Below are 21,587 nucleotides of genomic sequence, written 5' to 3' on the forward strand. Positions count from 1 at the left end.
GATTCGTTAGCGATAAACATTGATGCATTAATTTTCACTCTCCTGTCTCGCAAAATGGCGCGTTCCAGTGAATATTCGTTAAATATTTATCAATTTTTTTGTTTTTGTTGCACCTCACTCACAGGATTGAGGTGTTGAAACACGAGCTGACGAGTTGATTACGAGAGAAAAAGGGGAATAATTAAAATACGATTAACTTTTCGTCTCCCTTTTTTGTTGGCACACATGCGTATACGCGTTTGTACGTTTTCACATTAAAAGTTGTTAATTATCATATTTGTGCTTTGCCTCGCTGGTTTTGGGAAAGATCATTGCAGATAATGTTTTGAAATTTATTCCATCAAATGTGGTTGAAAGCACAAATAGCGAAAGCGATGGGAAAATTTGCCCTCGTCACATCAATATTCATAGATCGGCCTCGATAAGGTTGCTGTCCAGTACACCTACACCTCTGTGTATATGTTTGATTTTCCATCGACAGTCCAGGTCATTGTGCCGCATACAAATTGTTACAGTGGCGATAAAAGTAGTTTCATATTTTTGACAAGAGCATCGTACGATGGTGTAATCTTCAAGCGCCATGAAAGGCATGAAGTATTAAACGCCCATCGATATAAAAGCACACCCATCATTCGTCACACTTTCCCATCCAATTGGGCCGCAATTTTCTAATCAACAGCTAATTTCGGACCAGATTCGCTGGCGGAGAGTTGCGCGCACACAAATGGCAATAAAAACGAAAATCAGCGCAATTAAGTTGCTGGCGGGGAGGCGAAAAAGCGCATCATGTTAATGACGGTACGCATCATAAATCATCGCATTTCCTGCACCGCGACCTCACCCGTCGCCCGCTCGTCAGTCACGACCGGACACGTGGTGGCGGGTTGTTTTATGGCCATAACGAAGTGAATACTTTTATTGCCTGGCGATTTCGATTGTGAGCCACGGTTGGTGAAAGTGCCTTTAGGGCATACACGTACGAAACATTAGGTTGGCTAGGGCTTGGTGCCCTGCAAAATGGTTGTGAAGATATTTGTGGCAAATCATTATTATTGGTGTGCTGATAAATGTTTGCCCCGGGCGATGATTTGATAATAGTAATCAAGGCAATAAATCCTTAGGAACAAACTAATTAAACAACTAGGAAATGTTTATTAATCATGAAACATGTTGAAAATCATAGACAAATGTCTAAAGAGTTACTTAATCGGTTAAGTTTTTGTATAAATAAAAAGTCATAATATTTATCCTCCTTTGTCCATGGAGCAATTTGAAAATGAAAAGAATCGTAAACCAGTATGTTATTCTTTCGAAAAATCAACCTTCAGCATTTGCTTATTTCATTTATTCAATTGTTTGATAGATGTGCACTTTACAATATTTTTTAATTATCCTAACCCATGTTTACCACCTAAAAACATGAATCTCCACTTCGAAGAATAAATCCCCGCGCAAAGCGAGTATTCTAAACCCAAAAACACGAACGCTCCATCCCAGAAAATGTCAATAGTATCTACAGACACCGGCAACGTCGTTGTACATTAAAGTAATTGCTTTCCCGCTTAAAACGATCACAGAAACAGGATGAAACACGACGGACACAACGAAAAATTCTTCCACACCGTTCGCCTAGCGCGCGGCTAGCGCAAATGAATGAATATGGCAAGATTCATGTTGCGTCTCGTACCATCATCATTTTCTTCTTATGTTGCTTCTGCAGCTGGATCACTCTTCCATTAAACGAAAGCAAACAGCAAACTGAATGATTAAAACCCGTTCATCTCTTATCGCTTGCCGACAGTTCAGACGTGTAAGCGATATGTTGGTTTTATCAATGGCCGCCTCGTTTGATGAATGATGATGGAAAGAGGGGCAAAAGACGATTCGTTGAGGTGGGTGTTTCTCGTGCGAGAGTGAAGGATGATAAAAATGATCTGCCTTAAAAGCGTGCTTGCTTGCTTTCCCTAGAGCAGCGCGACGGCAGCGGCATTAATTTTGTCTTTATTTGTTCAGCTATAAAGTTTGATTTTGAAGTGAAACTTTTTACCTGTGTTGGTAAAAATTTGAGAAAACCGAAAGAAAGTACACAGAAAGTAAATGCTCAAGCAACGATGGAGGCGCCTGGTGCTTCACGGTAAACAGTGCTTCTGTTCGAGAAGCATTTTAATGTTTCATTCAATCAAATTACTACGAATTCTTGTGAACATTGCCAAGCATACAAATATGAATAATCCTTGCAGTTGCTTTTCATTATTTCATTATTCGATTAATTTCAGCGTAATATCAATAGCTCTTGGTTGCGCTTTGATGGAGGCGCCTGGTACTTCATGCAAATTCAAAAATAAAATAAAATCAGTAAATGAATAATAAATGAATAGGCAACCACGCAGTTCATTGCTTTGCATTATTGTAAGCTGTATCTTTTGAATGTATAATATGCACCATAGCGACGCCTTATTTCATAATTAAACCAGCCTGAATCAAAACGAAAACGCATTTTTAAATTGAAAAGCATCTTTTTCCACAACATTTCCTCGTTGCTTGTACATCAAACACGCCGGAAATTGATCCTGCCTTCTCGATAACGGGACGTGGTCAAATTTGTCACTTCAGTAAACGGTTTCAATCTAACGCAATGAAAGCTGTTTAACATGACTGATTCGCAGACGTGATTAATAGTTGCCCATAGCAACGTAGTTTCACCTATTCCTATGATGAGAAATTCCTTTGGTGTTCGTGCAGTTTCGCAAACAAAAAAATGCGAAAGATGTGGTTGCTTTAAGACCGATGGTGTAAAATACATACATCCTGCACCAAGCCATGTATGTACGCCTGGACGGGGAAATTGATTTATAATCTCATGTGTATGTGGTTTCTGGTTTCTATTTACCACAGGAACGTGTAGCTTCTATCACTCCGCCCACGGTTGGCTTTCGATGGTTTTTCAGTGGTTTGCTCAACACGACCGAACGGAACGTGTTGTACGAAGATAAATTTAAATATCACTCTCCAGATCGAACGGAGCAACGTCTGCCGAAGACAACCGTTGATTGTGTACGCATTGCCTGGGAGAATAAATCAGTTCGTTTGCACTATCAGCCGGATGAATCTACCGCAAGTGGTATCAATAAAGCTTTACACTGATATAGATCTTCTGCGCTGCAGAGTTAAACAACGTCTCGAGCACTTGCTACTGCTGATGGTATAAATATTTTACTACACCACCATTGAAGCGCGTAGTCTCCACAATATGGTTTTCACTGTCCAAGAAATAAGAAATCCAACCCACAAGCAATATACTTTAATACGACTATCAGATTCGCCATGAAACTAATATAATTTGTCATCCCATTTGTCCATCCATCTATCCTTTGGACTCCGCGGACGTCAGCTTTATCCATTAGAAACTTCCGGCAAAGGGGCTTTTCAGCGATGGAGATAACGTGAATTTATGATAATTGCCTCACGGTGGTCAGATTAATGTCAGCGTTTAGCCCCAAAACCGAACGCTAATGGTAAAAGGCAGCGGATTAGAAACATGAAAAAACACGCAAACACACACACACTCATATAGTTTGGAAAGCACATCAGTAAGCATTAAAATAAAATCGGCTTTACGGTGCGCGATAGCTCGCATCTCGATAATGGTGGTAGCGAAAGAAGCATTAAACAAGTTTGCTACGGTTTTAGTGACTAAAAATAATCTGCTGACGTTCACATGCTCGGCAGGGAGCTGACCTTAATTTCCGGAAATATGTTAGTATTTATAACGTGCGGGATTCATAAGTGGCGTATGATTTTTGATACAATAAATTGATTTAAATGTCGTCGTGTGACCGGAAAAAATTGATATAAATATAAAACAGCTTTTATTTAATTCAACTTGAGCCCCGAAACGAGGTGGGAAACGGTCACAGAGGAAACGGTAGAGAACAAAAACCTCTTAAAATATGATTTTAATAACCTTCAAAACACCGAAAATAGCTTAAGTTCAACCATAAAAGTGTACTCGAACACCTTATCAGCATAAAAAAGGTGGCCATAAACCGATTGTTTGTACATACATTCATTCGAAGTGATTTTTTTGCCGGGCCACACGCGTCGGCCGGCCGGTTTTTCTTTTACGATAGCAAAAAAGAAAAACAATAACACACAAAAAAACGGCCGGTAACAGTCCACCAAGTCGGGAAGACCCATCAAGAAGCCATCACACCGAAGAGAGGTCCAGTTTTGAGTGGATGGAGCCTCTTCTCAGGCTCCGATTTCAACGGTTCGAAGGATGTTAAATCAAATTTTATATTTATTATGATTATACGTTCGCTCTCCTTTTGTCACCATTGTCTCGCTACAGCTGTTTTTTTTTTCCTTTTTCCCAGTTTTGCTTCCTCTCCTTCCTACTCAAAGTTTGTCGGCCCGCGAGCGGTCAAAGGGCCGGCTCGTGAGTGATGGCCTTCAGGTTTCGGTTTATTCGCTGCGAAACGGCTGCCCTCTTTACGATACTCTTCAGATAGGCCACTTCGCACACGGAATATGATCTATTTCCAATCCCAGAGACAACACCAAGAGACTGACGCCCTTTTTGCGACGCCAAGGCTCTTGCCTTTATTTTACACGCGTTCCTTCAGTCGAGCGATACCCGAGATCAGCCTAAAGGGGAACAGCGTAGAATAGGAAAACGACGAAACGGGATCGTATAGTGGTATTGACTCTACGGCGGAGCCACGATTTTGTGGGTGTGTGTGGTGTGATTTTCTACTCCTTCGTTTTATGACAACCGGCATGATGGTGGCAGCAGCAGCCGATGATAAGTTTGCTCGGGATGTGATCCTTTTCCTACTTATTTATCCACGTCCACTTATCTGGACGGGCTGGGGCTATTTTTCTCTCTCTTTCTCCCTTTCCAGCACTTCCAATAACGTTGAGGTAGGACGACGGCGCTGGAAACTGGCCGTATTAGTCCACTGATCAGGTTCGTACGATGGGTACAATATTTTATTTTCCTATCTTCCCCGGGGCAGCCATACTAGACTGACTGAGCGTGTTCTGTACGGTGGTGTGACTGTGCTGATGCGAATGAAACCGGCATGCGGCAAACATACGCAGCGTCCGGCGAACCGACTACATAGCAGCGCGCAAAAAAAAAAACAGTGAGCCCAAAGCCTTTTCTGGTAATCTCCATAAGCTTCGTCGTGACATGAGCACTGGACTGTGAAATGTGAAGAAGTGTAAACAGAATGTTTTGCATTGGTAAACCTTTTTTCGTTATTTGCCCCTATCTTGCAGGAGATTTAAATTGAATATGCATTGGGCTGGGTTTTGGAAAATGCTTAGTAAATTTAAGAATATTATGTCTATCGGCTTAGTTTTAATACCCCTGAAAGTATGCACTCCGGATTCTTAACAATCGTTTTCGAAAATCGCTTTGTAGCATCATGGTGCCTACATTTAGGCGCAAGCTAAGCTTTTGCTCGTTAAAGGATGCTTATAATTAAAGAATCACTTTCTTTACAAGGAAATCACATTATTTTCTCATTAATACGGTGACTTGAATTTAAAGTCACTCGTTTAATGGCTGTCATAAAGCAAAATTTACAGCTCTGCTACAGGTGTCGGTTTTACGAGTCTTTATTGGTGTGCCCCCAAACACAATCTAGCTTCAATAATTCAATAAAACTATAGTGCCTTAGTGCACTGCAGGGCGTCATGCAACGCTATAATAAAACCTGCAACCTGCACCAACGAAATGTGCCGAGTCACCGAGGTCTCTGATTTATCGAAGACTCGTACGGCTAACCTGCAAGACGCCAGCGATAAGCTCGTTTGTGTGAGCACGACTCGATCAAAGCACCGGCGAACGATTGCCAATGCGATTGAAGTTGACACAAATTGTAAATTGGATGTTACCTTACAATGGCGATCGGCGAAGGTGCGCGCACATCGTTTCCAAAAAACGCGGCCCCGGGGGGGTAAGTGTATTGCATTCGTCGGATGCTAGCGCTACCTTACGCCTTATTTCACACGGAATCCTTTCAATTTCCACCGCCAATGTTCGAAGGATGATAAATATGTTTGCACTGCAAGTCTATTAACATTAGATTCCGGGTCACGGAGTAGAAGACTCCGGGCCACCGGAGCAACAGACCGAAACCAGCAAGCAAAGAGCATGGGAGCAACTTTCATTCCACGAACACGGACAACTAACGATTTCCCGCTGCAATGACATCCGATGTTATTGTAATGTTGCAATAAGATTTACGTCTTCCTTTCGCTTCTCGGTTCTGCCACTGCACTGGGTGGAGTTTTCCTTTCTGCGCGTGCTTTCAAATAAGAGACATGTCACGTTTGAACAAATTGATATGTTGCATTTTTTGATATGTTGCAGGTATATAGGATGACAAATGCGGACCGATTACGGGATTGAAAACGGAGCACGGGAAAATCGAAACTAAAGAGTGCGCTTGATGAAAAACCCGCTAGATGGCGCTGTTGCATTGCTCTAGTGCATAAAAGGGGTAGAACATTGTGTTCCGCATTTCTGCGTACAATTTCACCCGCAAAAGCTCATTAACACCATCACCAAACATCATTTAATCATACAGCATCGTTGGCCGCATCCCCGAGGCGGAAACATTCAATTATTTAAATTATTCCACTAAAACATTCCGACCTACAACCGAAACCCCTTTGCTGCTGTATTTCATCGTACGAAAACGAGACGAAGGACGCTTTCCACTTCCAACCAGCACCAGACGCTCTCTCAAGTCCCTTCGCCGTGTTGTGCAGCCAGACGGTGATGAATAATCGGCGGTCGGTAATGTGGCCACGGGTTGTTTACTCGAAAAATTTACGCTCCAACAATAAAATCAAACCGGGCCCGGGGTAAACAACGCCAACCGTCGGTAGCGACCGGTAATGTATCATTTACCATTGTTACAGCCCAGTGTACCCATCAGCCCGGGGACGGTGTCGTTCCGGTGGGTATGTGGGCACACCTTTCGCAAGACGCCGTTTAAACACACATGCTGCCAGTTACCGTATACGTACGTTCGCGTTTAGTCCAAATTGTCTTTAGAAAAGCGTACGCCGTTACCTGTCATTAAACCAAAAATTAGTAAACCCTACCCAGTATGACTGTGTGTCATTTTGACATGACAGAAGCGCAACACCACACCAACAAAAAACCAAACAGAACAGAACACTACAAATGTTGCTGCAATAATAGCAAGGCAGGTGCTTTGTTTACATTAGCCCATCGTGTCATCCTGTGACAGCGCGTGGAACCGGTGATGGAAAGGTTAAATATACACGGCGGAGACGATGCGCTCCTTCATCGCCGCTGTTATAGGTGCTAAAACGTTTGGCACATATTTGTTTGCTCGCTCAGCTTGCCTGCACCTTTCCCATCCCCCGGATAGTGATGATTCATTTGATTCGATGAACACAATAGCACGTGTCGAGATTGTTTTTTTTTCTGAAGCCTCGTGTAAGTTGTTAGTGCTGGTCGGTGTGAATCGAACAAGCAGTACATTACTTGGTTAAATAATGGTACATCGAAGGGTAAAGGTGCAGCACGCTTGAAGGTGCTAATTGTTGTGACTTCCGAACCGTCATTCGCGCAGGTAAATGAATACATTTTAAATCGAAGTAGGTATTGCCAGTTGGTTTAAATGTCATTAGGTTGATAGTGTTTTCATGGACGGATTGAGCAAGGCTCTGCAATTGAAAGTGATTTGGGAACGATTTTCACTTTTAGGCTAGAGGAAAAAACTATAAGAGATACTCTGACAACTTCAGCCAGTGCTGTGTGAGACTCTTTAAAATCTCTTGACAAAAGTTGTGTACTGAGCTGCCGTAGGCCAAACAATCACCTCAGATAGCTTGCAAATACACTCGGTTGCGGTTCAAGATGTGAATCGAGTAACGGAGGTCCACGATATCGGAGCTATCTTCATTAACGTTCAATGTCCACACTTATGTCAATGTCCACACTGATAGACAAAGCAACGAGCATTTTATTTCCAAGCTTCCTCAAGAGCTGACCTGTTAGTTTAATAGTCCTTGAATGTCCTTGAATGCTCAGTACTAGTATCTAGTAGTATCAGTAGTATCGCAGTAGTATCGCACAGTTTCTAGTATCCGTACAGAGTCGGTCGGTAGTATCCGTACAGAACTTCGTCTGAAATGGGTTTTTTTCTCTTCTCTCGCAATCATCATCATCGATCTTCTTGACTATCCTGATCATAACACTTGAAGGCAATGTGTGGTCCAATCAATGCTTTTTTTAGGACAAAGAAAAGTTTCTTATTAGTTTTCTATTTTGAATAATAATGCTCCTGGGCGAAGTCCTTTCTAAAAATGTTTAGCTCCTCTAAAACTACTTACGGAGCCTAAGAGTTGTTGATTTTGAGTTTGAGTTCTACGACTACTTTAACTTCAATTTAACTTTCTTTAATTCAACAACGTTTTGAAAATGAGTTCTACCTTTTCAATGAGTTTTACCTACAGCCCCAGATACAGATTTCAGGGTACGCAATACGTCACTTCATCCTGCAATCTAGTGATCGTTTGACACATTCTAGCACCAACGCCATCTGAAGGCAAACGTCATAAACACTACATTTGAATAATCCAGCACAAAAAAATATTGGTGAAAAAGCTCAACATTAGCTACAGCACCACAAAATCCTTTGAAGCGTCATCCAACACACTGCTCGAAAGCTGCCCACGTTCACACACAAACTGGCTATCGATTTAAGCAAACATATCACTCCCGATCAGGGTTCAAAGCACAAAACTTCCTCCTTCACAACCCCTAACCCGATGGTCGGAGTGTTTCCTCCCGTTGGGTCAACTCACAACCGAACTTCCGGTGTCAAATGTCATTACGATGGGAGGTGGACATATGACGATGTTGTTTTTTTTTGCCACAATCTCCCATTGCCCCAATAGCGCGTTGCTAGTTTGGACAAGGTTTGTGATGCCTTGCCATTCATGCAACAAAAACACGAGTCGTTTCTACGATGAAAGCGATCATGAAGGCAAACCACCCTTCGTTATCGCCCCTAACCTGCTCACGTGAGCGGTGGGGCGGTAAACATGCTTGTAAACACTAACCTTTTGGCTAGCCCCAACGTTTCATAACGTTTCGATTGGTCCCTGTCGAGCTACCCCCTTACAGAAAAAAAAATCACTGCTTTACCTTTGCCTTTGCCAAGTTACAAGGTGTGTGTGTGTGTGTAACTACGAATGTAATCCCGAATGTTTACCATCCGGCCGTACCAGATGGTGTGGGGTGCCGTGTAACGCCGATAATCGTGAAAAGGGATTAACATTTTTATTGCAAACATTGCACATGGTCTTCGAAAATCGGGCGTGGGGAGCATTTTCTGGAGAGAAAGAGGAGATTAAAGCTGGAGTAATATGGGTACGTAGGTAGAATGTATTGGGATCGGTGTTGATGGCGTGTTTATAATGTTTGTCCAAATCTCAAGATTGCTAACCGAACTAGGAGTAATATGAACTTTAAAGATAATATCAATATTTACCGGCATTACCTACCTTTTCTTCCCCCTAATTTAATTCGTTTACCGCAATAAGCTCTCGTTGCTCAATAAGCCAATATAGCTGAAAGCTTCCATAGCCACAAAATCCACCAGCTGGCTGTGATAAAGTGTCCTCGAGCCAGGCAAACACGACTCAATCATCGATAACGCAAATACCGATCGAAATGTGCCGTGTAAGCACTTTTCTTCCACAATCCCCCATGCCACAAGAGATCTCGGGCCGGTGTCCTCTCGTGAAGTTCACCCCAATCAAAAGTTGAACTCTCTCGTAACGCACCTTGTCAAGGCGGGTGAAGTTTCGAAGACCATCATACGAATCAATCAGGCCTGAACCAGAAAATCCGTTTCCTTCCGACTGATTTACTTTCCTGTCCTCTCACTCTCTCTCTATCTCTCCCTAGTGCACCGAAATGGGAAATCGTGCTCAATCCGATCTGGAACCGAGTCCCAATATGCCAATTTTCCGTTTGCACATCGTACGGCTGCTCGGTGGAGCATTTAGCACTTGAGAAGCAACTGACATTGCCGTTCGTGCAAGAATATGCCGAAAAAAAAATCTATCGAAAAGGTGGTACCTACAACCGGCACATGCTTTAGTGTCTGGTGTGTACAAAAATAAACTTGGGAAGGAAAATAGTGGGGAAAAAAGAGCCGCACACACGCCCCACTCAGCCAAAACTTGTTGAGTTTTTGTGTTCGCGATACTAAAATCCACTGGCAGCAGCAACAGAAAACAGTCCAACAAAACATTCGACGTACGAAATGTAAATACTCTTCCGGCAGCGTTGCACCGGTATCAATCTGTCAGTGTGAACGAGCGTGCCCGTGTAAACAACGCCGCACCATCGCAAGTGTGATCTGTCAGTGAAATGATCGGTGCCGATTTATCATACCGAAAAATGGATAGGTTCGAACCTAGCCTCGGGGTTTGGGATTTATATTCCCGTCCGCTGGCCCGATTATGATTTATGCGTTGTTGTTTTTTTTCATGCCGTGCTATTGAATCGTTAATAAAATCGAATGAAAAATTGGTCCACCTACCTGGCAGTAGGGCTGAAGGCTTTTTTCTGTACCGAAAATCTTCGATGTAGATTGCAATAATAAAAAAAAAAGCGGAAAGGATGTTTATCTGCAATTTGAATAGATTTTGCTGAATATTAAGATAAACGATCTGATCGTTCGGAAAGCGGGGAAGGAAATATAATTCCATGAAAGCAGATGCCTTCTGCATTTTTATTACTTCTTTTAAGCGCCTAGGTGTTAGACCTGATTGCATCTCTTTAATATGGATTGGTATTGAGGTCGGAATAACACTTTGAAGATCGTTCAGTTATCCAAATTCAAAAAATACATTAAGCAGAGGTACAATACTGTGCTGACCGTGTGAAGACCGTTAATCGATTTTCGAATGAAAAATAAATTACACGACCCTACCGTTAACAGATCCAAAACAAGGCACAATATAAGCTTAAAAGAGGCCTCTTTTTATTAACGGAATCCACCAAGGACACACGCTAACGCCGACCGACCGTAACCGAAACGGGCTGAAGCTGCAAAACCTTAATAGGCCTTTATAAAGCATAAAGCCTTGCTCCATAAATAATAACCTTAAATCCACCCGGTACTCGTACCATCTGGCGTTACGCACACCAGGGACCGAGGGTGGTGTACATACACTCATTGGTACGTACTGCAGCACTGCAGCAACCTTTAATACACGGCGCAGGCTTTTGGAGTGCTACCGGAAGAGTATCGCGAACCGGTAACGAGTTTCTCCAGTGGAAATGGGAAAGGTCAATGGTTTTGCTGAAGATGCGTTATCGAAACGGTTAATTATTCTGTTACTTTATCCGCACATACGATGGTTGCTGGTGTACTAATGTGCTTGGGTCGACTTAGTAACTGGCAGAGCAGGAAGTTATCAAGATGTAACAAGGTTGCAGAAAAACTCCATTCAATAACCTTCAAAACGTTTTATAAATTGAATAGTAAGGCATTCACTTAAATTTCTTACTTAATATTTGGACTGAAAGAAGAACAATATCTCTAAGGGGCTTGGAGCCACAAAGAAAGTCATAGCATGCTTTGCCTCCTCACACTGAATTCAAACACTTTCTGTCATGTGATGTTGATAAAACTTCATAAAAATCACTAAGAAGTGAACCCACTGTGATAAACGCCACTAGAGGTATTTCGGCTGTCATAAACGCATCTCAATCATTGACACACGTGTTGATGTAGCGGCTTAAAAATTAATCTGTAACCCGTGTAAATCAACGCTTTCTGTTTCTGAGCTTAAAGTTCTTAGCCTTGATTTTTTTGGAAAAATTCTACATGCGAAGTGCATCATCAATTTCATGACTGAAAAAAAAACTCCTAATTCCCATGAAACGTAACGTGACGGACGCCCATTCTATTGATAGTAAAAATAAAGAACAACAACACCTGGCTAGCTCCCTCTTTATTATACACAAACCCGAATGCATTTCATTGTGCAATTTCTTCTCATCCATCGTGCAAAGGCACAAACAAAAACCATTCCCATTATGGGGAATTTATTTCGCATTCGATTGTTCTACCGACACACGTACACCTAATGCCGCATCTATTGAACGATAGTTACCAGAGACAATGGGACCTATCGAGGCGTGAACCGCCGGCACCTTGTTCCAGCCGCTAGGCTAGAACAAAGCCTAATCTAATGATGCCATAAACCTGTCTCCAAATGATTATTTCCTCGAACCGGTGGAAAACCGAACGGGATAAACGATGATCCTAAAGCCCGAGTACCATCGTGCATCATTTGTTATTCATTCGATGGTGCAATGCTAAGGTGAAAAGGGTTCACCATTGGTGGAAGATAATATAGGGCGAGTGAATTTGTTGTTACAGTTCTGTAGCTCGCTTTTATGCAGAGAATAAACGTTTTTTTAAAGGAATGTTTTAACCTTAATCCAAATAACTTTACATGATTTCTAGCAATTTGAGGCTAAAACCTCGATCGAAAAATCGAAAACTGGGTCATGCAGATTGCCTACATTTAGGCGTATTTTGCGAGCGCTTCAAGCTATCACATTGTTTCACTTTATCGGCACATGCAGCATGTTACAACAATGTTTAAAAATAAACCTTTACATATTTACAACGATGAGCATAAAAATGATGATGTCCTTGCATCAATAAAAACAGATCCCAAGCAAAACACATTCATAATAATAGCCTCTCGGAAGCAGTCAATGGGCAGTGGGTGAAAATCAATTAAAATATTTTTCTCGTTGCACATTGATTTTGCACCATTCAGAAAAGCCCGGAAAAAAGGAAAGCAAAAACAATTGCTACGGAAAAAAACAAAAACCGCAGCACTTCCACCATTATGAAAACCCCGTCAATTGTTTGTTGGTTCATTTTCAATTTTCCCCAACCGAATGTGTAACCGTAAGCGCCGGCTGGAAAACCCCCTCCCCCCCCCCCGCCCTCTTGTGGGCATTTTAATTGCTCCCGATTGTACCATTCAGGTGGAAAAATTGAAATACCTAGCCGAGAAAACTTTCCACCTTCAAAAATGGGCCATTTAAAACTGGGAAACCGGGGAAGGAGGAGAGTGGACAATGTTTTCACTGGGCTCACCTCCGGTTCAGAATTTGCCGGAATGCTTTTTGCTTTTTGTAATGTATAATCGCTTGACAACAAAGACATTCTTTCGTTTCAAGGGGCGAAGGAGTGGTTGTGATGGTTGGCTTTGGAGAAAGGGAAATCTTTTGAATTTAGTGACAACATTAACCGGGGGGCCCAGGTAGGCCAGGTCATCCGCAGTGCGTGTTTTCTTCGGACGGCAAGGTGTTTCGTTACACCGACTGCTTGAGGTTAGAGCTCGCGCGTTAGAAAGTAATCAGCTCTTATTTTTAACACTCTTATTCTACGTCTGCTGCCCGACAACCTTGAGGTTGGCAGACACGGACGCACTCAATATCATTTGGGACCATAATCAAACAACGCTTTACGCTTTACCGGGTCTCTTGCCCATCTACACAATACACACCTCAAGTCGACCCAACTCAGCACGAGAGCATCACAAAAGGAGCACGACGCAAAAAAAAGGCAGCTCATGAGGGTGCATTCGTTCTCAGATAGGGACTCGACAGGAAACAGATATTTTACAGATTGTTCCTTTTTTCCCATTTTCCCCGTATCTCAAGGTCAGAGCAGAAAGGTTTTCCCATAGATCCGCAGCCGAATGGAATTTTTTCCCACTCGGTGTTTCGTCAACACCACCATCAACAGCGTGGCAACGGGTGTACAACCGAGCCGATGTTCCGCCGTGCCACGTCCGTACAGTTTTGGGTATAAAATTTCAATCACAATGTTTTTAAACCTGTTTTTCTTTCCCCGCCCACACCGTCGGGAGCATAATTGACCATTTTTAATTAAAGCTTAATGCCACTCAATTAGGCTACTCGAGTGTAAAGTTGAGCGTGGGTCGCTTGTTGATAATAATTAATCTTCACATTTTAAGCCTTTTTCGATGTAATTTCCTCACCCAACGATCGTGTGCCATTCTTTAGTAGGTGAGGAAATTAAAATCAATGGCAATCGAACTGGAAAAGAGCGCAAAAAAACCCTTTAAGCTACTAAAAAAACCGTGATAACAATGTCATGCGTGCTGCATACATTTAGGCGCATGAATTTAAACAGAGAGTAAGGTGTACTGAACGGGAATTTATGCATTAGGACACTCGACAGCCTCATTGCACCAAAGAAACGTACCCTAGCACACTGTATCGATATTTGTCTGCCCGATTGACATGGCCCTTTTTCCTAGGAGACAACCCCGAAACCCGACCCGATAGATAGAATAGCTTCTTGGAAGCGAACGTCTAAAACCGGTCATCGAATGACGCACAACATGCGGCCCATGGGGACACATGCCATGCAATGCCATGCATGCTGCTAACCTTTTTTCTCTCTCTCTCTGTGTCAAAATACAGAGAAGGACTTATGGAGGACCTGCTTTGGAGAGAGCCCCCAACACAAAATGGACTACCAAGAACACATTTTGCCCAAACAGTGGTTTGAAACAAACATGACGGTACCATAAGATTGTGGCCACCACTTCATTTGATTAAATATAAGCGTGGTCAATAAAATCGCTGGAAAAAGAAGAAAAAAAAAACAGGCCCATCGTGGCCAAATTTGCATCCTGACCGTAAAGTTTTGATGTTCGATGGCCATGTTGACAAACAACGCGTTGTTAGACAAATGTGGTGGCTGCTGCTTTATGGGTGCCATTTGCGTAATGCTATTGGTTGGTTTATGGTGCTGTGGCTTTCGTGATGAAAATTGCACAAATTATTGGTTAAATACAGTTGTACTAAAAGTACTAAAAAAAATGAATTGAATAAAAAAACTTACTACACTTTCGGGTGTGAAAATAACATATTTTCCTCCGCCTAAGCCAGTCGTGATCCGTTCCCATGGCGAAGCGCCATAAAAGCTTTTTCCCCACATAGCGTCACTCCAGCAGCCGCATTACTCTAGATCGTTTCGATCGCCTCATTCTGAGCGCAAGCTTTTGCTGCCTTTTTTTTTGTTTGGCAGGCCTTTTAGCCATCGTCAAACAAATTTAGTATGATCCCCAGTTCGCATGGGGTGTTAGGGGAGGCTGGTGTGTCAATCAAAATCGTTTTATGGATTTTTCCATCAAGCTCGGGGCTTTTCCGAACAGCTCTTGAGCGCGCGCGTCTATCAATCGACCAAATCTCGATTTTATGAAAGAAAGTGCATGCACACAATCGCTCTTATCGCGGCGCCCCCTTCTGCGTACCTGACTTCCTGGCAGGTTGCTGCCCAGAAAAGAGAAATTTTTTACAGCATCAAAAAACACTCCCTAAAAATGCTTCACATAAAGTAAAGCACAAAGCTTTGGTGCTTAGTGGGAATGAAAATACGCATCATCACGAAACACTCAGTTCAACTCAATCGCTGCAAGTGAACACGCTGATCCGCCACCCAAAGGATCAGCCCTTCCAATCAATCTCCTTCAATATCGATGGATCCGATATTCCATAAAAAGCTTGACAGCCGGCAAAGGACGCCAACCGGGAGGGGGCTAGTTTAGCGCCCGATACCGGCCGCTTGTTGCAAACGGGCGTCTTTGTGCCGGCGGACCGAGATTTGTGGTCGTAAAGTCACAGGAGAAAGTCAGCATAGCAACGGCCTGCACATATAATGCTGGCTCAATTGTCGATAAATTGTACGGAATAATATCCCATGAAAACAAAAAGGGATTCATATTATGATTAGTACCCTTCAGCCAAGGGTTGTACTAAACTTCACTCGCAACACTAGGAATGGCATCGATGGGTGTGCTTCGTGCCGGGTAAGTGGATCATCGATATTTCGAAACGAGCGTGTAGTGAAAATTATTGAAGAGTTTAACGAGCGATGGGAAACTTTTTCCTAGAGGAGAATTGTTGTGATTTTTAACTTAAACTGCTTTTATGAATATAGATGTTAATATCGATCGTTTCGCGCTAGAGGTTCTTATGAGATTTACTTTGTACTAAAACTATCGATTGCATACTTTTGGGCGCTTCCAATTCTAAGTAGCGCATCGATAAAAGTGATACAGTTGAGAGCATATGAAATGGGACACATGAGAAATCTATTCGTTGGGCAAGGTTCAATCCTTTATGGTAGTAAAAAAACGGATATAATCTCAGCACAATCTACTCATAAATTAATCATTAATTTATCCTAAATTAGCATGAACAATTCTCTTACTAACGAAAACAGGCTTTATGCCGTGTGAGAAGCCGGATTTTATTGATCCGATAAATTATTTCAAACAGTATAGCACTCAGAATATTGCTTACTACCGGTTCATAAGCATCAAAACTCCTCGCGTCGGCTAAACTTTTAGGCGTCCCAACATAGACGAGAACCACTGTACATCATCATCACCATCATCATCATTAGCAGCGAACAAAAGCTCAACTGCCCTAGCCGACAAACAAGCGCACTCGATCGACACGATACAACCCGTGTAAGTAAAATTACAATCCGCTTATTATTGCAAACTCATGAAAAGCACTTTGAGCAAACTCACATCAAACGGGCCGCACATGAGCAATACGGGCCGGTATTATGAATGGCATTCGCGTGGGCAATATTGGTGTTTAATGTGTTTCAAATTTTCCCCTTGAGAACATTTTCACCGTGTACTCAACTGCCACTATATTAAACTCAACTTCTGCTCACACTTATTATTAAAAGCGTCGGTACAAGGGTATAATGTCGATTTTCGTGCATTCGAGCAAAAAAAAATGTTCATAAGCTGGAAGCTATATGAAACTGTGCGACTCTAGCGACTCGGCTCGGCTGGGTAGATGGAGGGGTGAAAGTGACGCAAACAAACCCTTCAGCTGACCACAAATTTCATATTAAATTTCGTTCGTAGCGCAGCGTTCATTCGATAAAAAGGATCACTTTACATTCACTTGGCAGTGCGTAGCCCTTTCTTTTTTTGGAAGTGCGTAATTTCAGAGGTCTGAACGTTCGAGAACGGCATCGGACCCGAACGTGACCTCTCTCTCTCTCTCTTCTGGTTTGGGAAGATGGCAGATAGAAAATTATTATCATTGTTCAGCTTTTCTTTTCTTGTTTTGTGTGCTGATTTACGCCACCTCCTCACGGTGAAGGACCCATTTATCATGCAGCACACCTTCTCGTGTGATACAGAGATACAGAGTGCGCGGCGCAACCACACAACAAATCCGTAGGTTTCAATGTCACCCGACGAAGGACTGGCACTGGATTGCTCGTTGGATTGCGGTGTATTTTCTTTGACTGCACCAAAATGTTCCTCCGTGGAAGAATCGTTATAAATAGCATCCTATCTACGGTGGGCCTATCTAAGTGTAGTGGACAAGTGGGACAACCGAAGCCATTTTTTAAGGCAAGGCAAATTATTCGTAAACGTAGCGAAACGGTGTGGCAAACCACACAACGTGTGGGAGGGAGGAAACAGCAGAATGGAAATATTTTGCTTGAAAGATGTGGTATCGCAAGAAGGAATACCCTCCGCCACTACAACAGACCCAACACAAATCACGGGCCTACACGTTCGGTTTTCGGGGGAGGGGGGAGGGACATTAGAGATCGTAATCTTGTGCAGATAACGACCCATTAAACGTTCCCGAAGGAAACGTCTCGGGAAGGGTTTTTGTTATTTATTTGAGTTTAGAATGGTAGAGTTTGTCAAATGAAGAGTCCTATGTTTGGTGGTTGCTTCTGCAGCTGCTCAAGATTCTAAGAAGCAAACATAAAACATTTCGTTTGAAAAAATCTACTTTTATATATTTTTTTCTTATTTTAATTTAAAACTGCATCCAGATTGCATACCTTTAGGCTACCAAATGCAAAATGCCGTAATGTAGTATGCATGAGCCAGATTTCAATCACCTTATACATATCCTTAACAATAAAATAACAAATTGAACATACATTGGTAGTCAAAGATAGCATATTTATAAACTAACTTATGAATATTGTTTAATTTTAAATAAAGCGGCACAGCAACACGCATTATAGTGTAATTGAAGTTTCAAACTAATTTGTGAAACGGCAAACTGTATACCTTTAGGCGTTCATATGCAAAACTTAATAATATAATAATGCGTGCATATAACATATATTGAGCAAATGAATATTTCATTCGATTTTAACGGCCCCTGTCTTCATACGACAGGACCAGGGCTCAAATCCCATCCGGATCGTTTCCTCGTAGCGAGGACTGACTATCCAACTCTGCGGTATCAATAAGTCTAGTAAGATAGAAACGGCAGGCATTAACTTTATTAAGAGGTCTAGAGATATGATTTAAAAAATATATAATAAATGGTGGGGCGGACCGGTGGCCGAGGCGACAAAGGCGCCGGTCTTTACACGGCTGGAAAGGGGTTAAAATCCCTTCTGGACCGCCTCCCCTTACGTAGGGCTGACTACTTTAAAAAGTAGTGAATTTAAGATAAAACAGTTAAGGTTAAAAAAGGGGTAAATTAAGTCACAGAAAGCCAGAAATGGCAGGCCGAAACCTCTCGAGGTTGTAGTGCCAAGGAGAAAGATAATAAATGGCTGTTAGCGGCAAGTTAATAAGAGCTTGAAATCTATATAAACAATTTCGATAGATATATCAAAAATCTTTTTTGACATTATTTAATCAAAATTACCCGCTATTAATTCATTGCAAAGCGCATTTTAATGTAATTACAATTAAAACCAGATTTTTCGAACGTCAGATTGCATACCTTTAGGCGTTAACATACAAAATTCAATCCTGCTTGCAGGAACCAGATATTGATAAATGGACCTTCCATTCGATTAAAAAAATATTTTAAAATTGCTGCCAATCTTAACAAAATGCTTTAAAATTTTGTTATTATGTATTATTTAATTCAACTACTGCACCATTAGTTCACTGCAACACCAATAATAATACTGTTCTAGGTAATGAACCTTTTTCGTACAGCTGATTGCATACCTTCAGGCGTGATAAAGATTTTAAAGAAAATAGAGCGATTAAAAAACTGTAAAACAAATGGTATCAAAATTCAACAAACATAGAATAATGAGGTACAACGCAAACTTTTTCCATGGAATCCATCAACAATTCCACCCTTGCAAAGATAAGCTCGCGCAGCGGAACAACAAGGGGGTTTGCTCATCAATATTCCACATTCCACCAACGGTTGTGTCGATAATAAGGAGAAAAAGATTTACATAATACGCCTCCCACTAAAAAGATTGGCGAAACAATTAGCCCGAATAAAGTAAAACAATCAACAAACTTCAAATTAACTCACCACAAATGCCGATGAACTTGGCTTGGGTGCGTCGAGGAAATAAAAGAAAGAAAGGAAAAGGAAACACAATAAGAAGCACTCGGAAAAGTGCTTTGTGCCACAAATTTTCTTCCAGCAAAACATTCCATCGCGATGAATCTATTTCAAAGGAAATTTTCAACAAGCTTACCCTAACACTTTCGTTCGGTGGGCATTTTTTTTTTTTGCTGCTCGTTCTCTCTGCTTTGCCACAACAAAGTTTTATTAGATGCTTAAACAGCTGTTAACGCATCTTGGTTAACGAATGTTAGTATAAGGGGCTTAAGCTTGAAGAGGAAAACTGTAGCAAATAAGTCGCTCAAGCACGAGTCACTCACAGGAAAAAAAGGATAACAGAAAACAGTATCAAACTTTTAATGAAATTTCCTTCACACCACATGTGCGGTGTGAATTAGAGAGAACGTGGAAAAGAAGTGAGTGAACCGGAACTTTTCCCCGTTTATTTCCCTCTTAGGTTGCAAAAGGTGCCTCAACTCACCTGATACAGGGCGGCCACGTTGGTGTGCTGATCTACTGGAAAAATGAAGCAGCACCGCACTATATGATCTGCTTTGCTCCACCAAAAAAAAACCCCCAACCGGGACTCCTTCAAACGGATCAGCGAACTGCACTCAGCGCAACTTTCAAACAGCAGCTCGCCTTTTTCACGAATTTTTATTCCACGGTTCTGCTCCGCAACGGCTGTTGTTTTTCTTCTTCTTCGTATGGGGGTTTGCTCACCATAAAAACAATATTTGCACAACACTTACACTTTCGTGGAGGGTTTGTACTATTTTTAACGAATTAATAATCTGCCTCCAGTGATCTGTTAACGGGATGGGCACCAGCACTAAGCAGAAAAAAAAACACCACCATGAGATTGAATGCCAAACATCACCGAGCAAGCTATGGATGGCAATCGGAAAAATGGCCAACAAAAAATCAAGCAATGCTGCCCGTCTATTATTTCTAACAGTTTATTCTATCGGAAAACCGATCGTTTGCGCAACATACGCATCCACAACTTCCGTTTTCCCCCCTTTTTCTTCACACACACACACGCACGCATTGGCAAAAGGAAGCAAACACTATCACTCGTAAAACTCAGAAAGGTAAACACCTCCGGAAGGAAATTAAAATCATCAAATCATCTCTTCGGAGGCTTTGCACAGATTGACTTTTACACCAGCCACTAGCACGATAAATAAGTATTTTTTTACGTTTTTTGTTTAATAAACAACCTTTCACCAGAATATTATAAAAATTAGATTAATGATATGACAGCTGATTGGAACTAGAGTTACTGGATCACTGGACAGCTCGTCATGTTAGTGCTCTTTTAGAGACAAGTTGTTGATGGAGGATGAATCTTTAACACCAGGCAAAAACCAACGCATTACAGACTATCGATGATGGATTTACGCACTCACTAGCGAAGATATTCTTTTAACACAGAACATTTTAATTCTATTTAAGAATTTTAAATTTTATCCTCACTATAAATTACCTAAAATATTTTACTATTTATATTAAACATCACGAAACACTTTTAAATCACATTAAAACCTCACGATTTCCTAAAAAAATACGATCGTCAACCTCTATCGTCAACGGTAGCTATTCCTAACCCCCGGAGAACTGAACAGATCAATCCGACACCGTACCCGGTACAAAGGCTACTGACAGTGCTGTACGCTTGGTACGCGTAGCGCTCGGTTGTCTTGCGCCTGCAGAAGACAATTTAGAAAAAAAGCACACACACACACACCGGTCACATGTAAGAGTGTGCGTGCGCGCCTCAAACATCAGGCAGCGTGTGCCAGGTCAGTCCAACGCGGCCGTTCGTCCGCCTCGTCATCAATGGAACGTATTTTTCCGAGCGCGGGAAAATGACGCGCAGGCGCATACACGGTCCGGTAGCGTTGAAGACCCCGTCCGTGGCATGTGGATTGTTTAGTAAACACGGGGAACAGGTCGACCGGTTCTTGCTTCCACGCGCCGGCCTGCTTGAAAGATCGCGCGCAAAACAAACGACGCGATGACAGCCGAACATCACAGCCGAACACGTGGTCGGTCGGTTGTCAGGGGTGATGAGACTTTTTTATGGAAAATTTAAATTCTTGATTTACTAAACTCTTTCAGGTAA

At 42.0% G+C, this 21,587-nt stretch overlaps 1 protein-coding gene across 6 annotated transcripts in view; it reads right to left on the minus strand.

Annotated features, from left to right (window-relative positions):
• The window catches only part of LOC118507277 (neuropeptide CCHamide-1 receptor-like), a 55,881-nt gene extending 34,767 nt beyond the window's left edge, over positions 1-21,114 (minus strand). For 3 of the 6 annotated variants that reach the window (XM_036045587.1, XM_036045586.1, XM_036045582.1), the window contains exons 1-2: positions 20,949-21,107; positions 19,941-20,291 (exon numbers count right to left, since the gene is read on the minus strand). The gene's annotated coding sequence lies outside the window, so the exon portion shown is untranslated. Of the gene's footprint in view, positions 1-19,940; positions 20,292-20,948 lie in introns of all 6 variants that reach the window. The other 3 variants (XM_036045585.1, XM_036045584.1, XM_036045583.1) reach the window with 3 other exon arrangements.
• Between the last annotated feature and the right edge of the window lie 473 nt (positions 21,115-21,587).

This window comes from Anopheles stephensi, chromosome 2, assembly GCF_013141755.1.
Source record: "Anopheles stephensi strain Indian chromosome 2, UCI_ANSTEP_V1.0, whole genome shotgun sequence".
Lineage (NCBI taxonomy): Eukaryota > Metazoa > Arthropoda > Insecta > Diptera > Culicidae > Anopheles > Anopheles stephensi.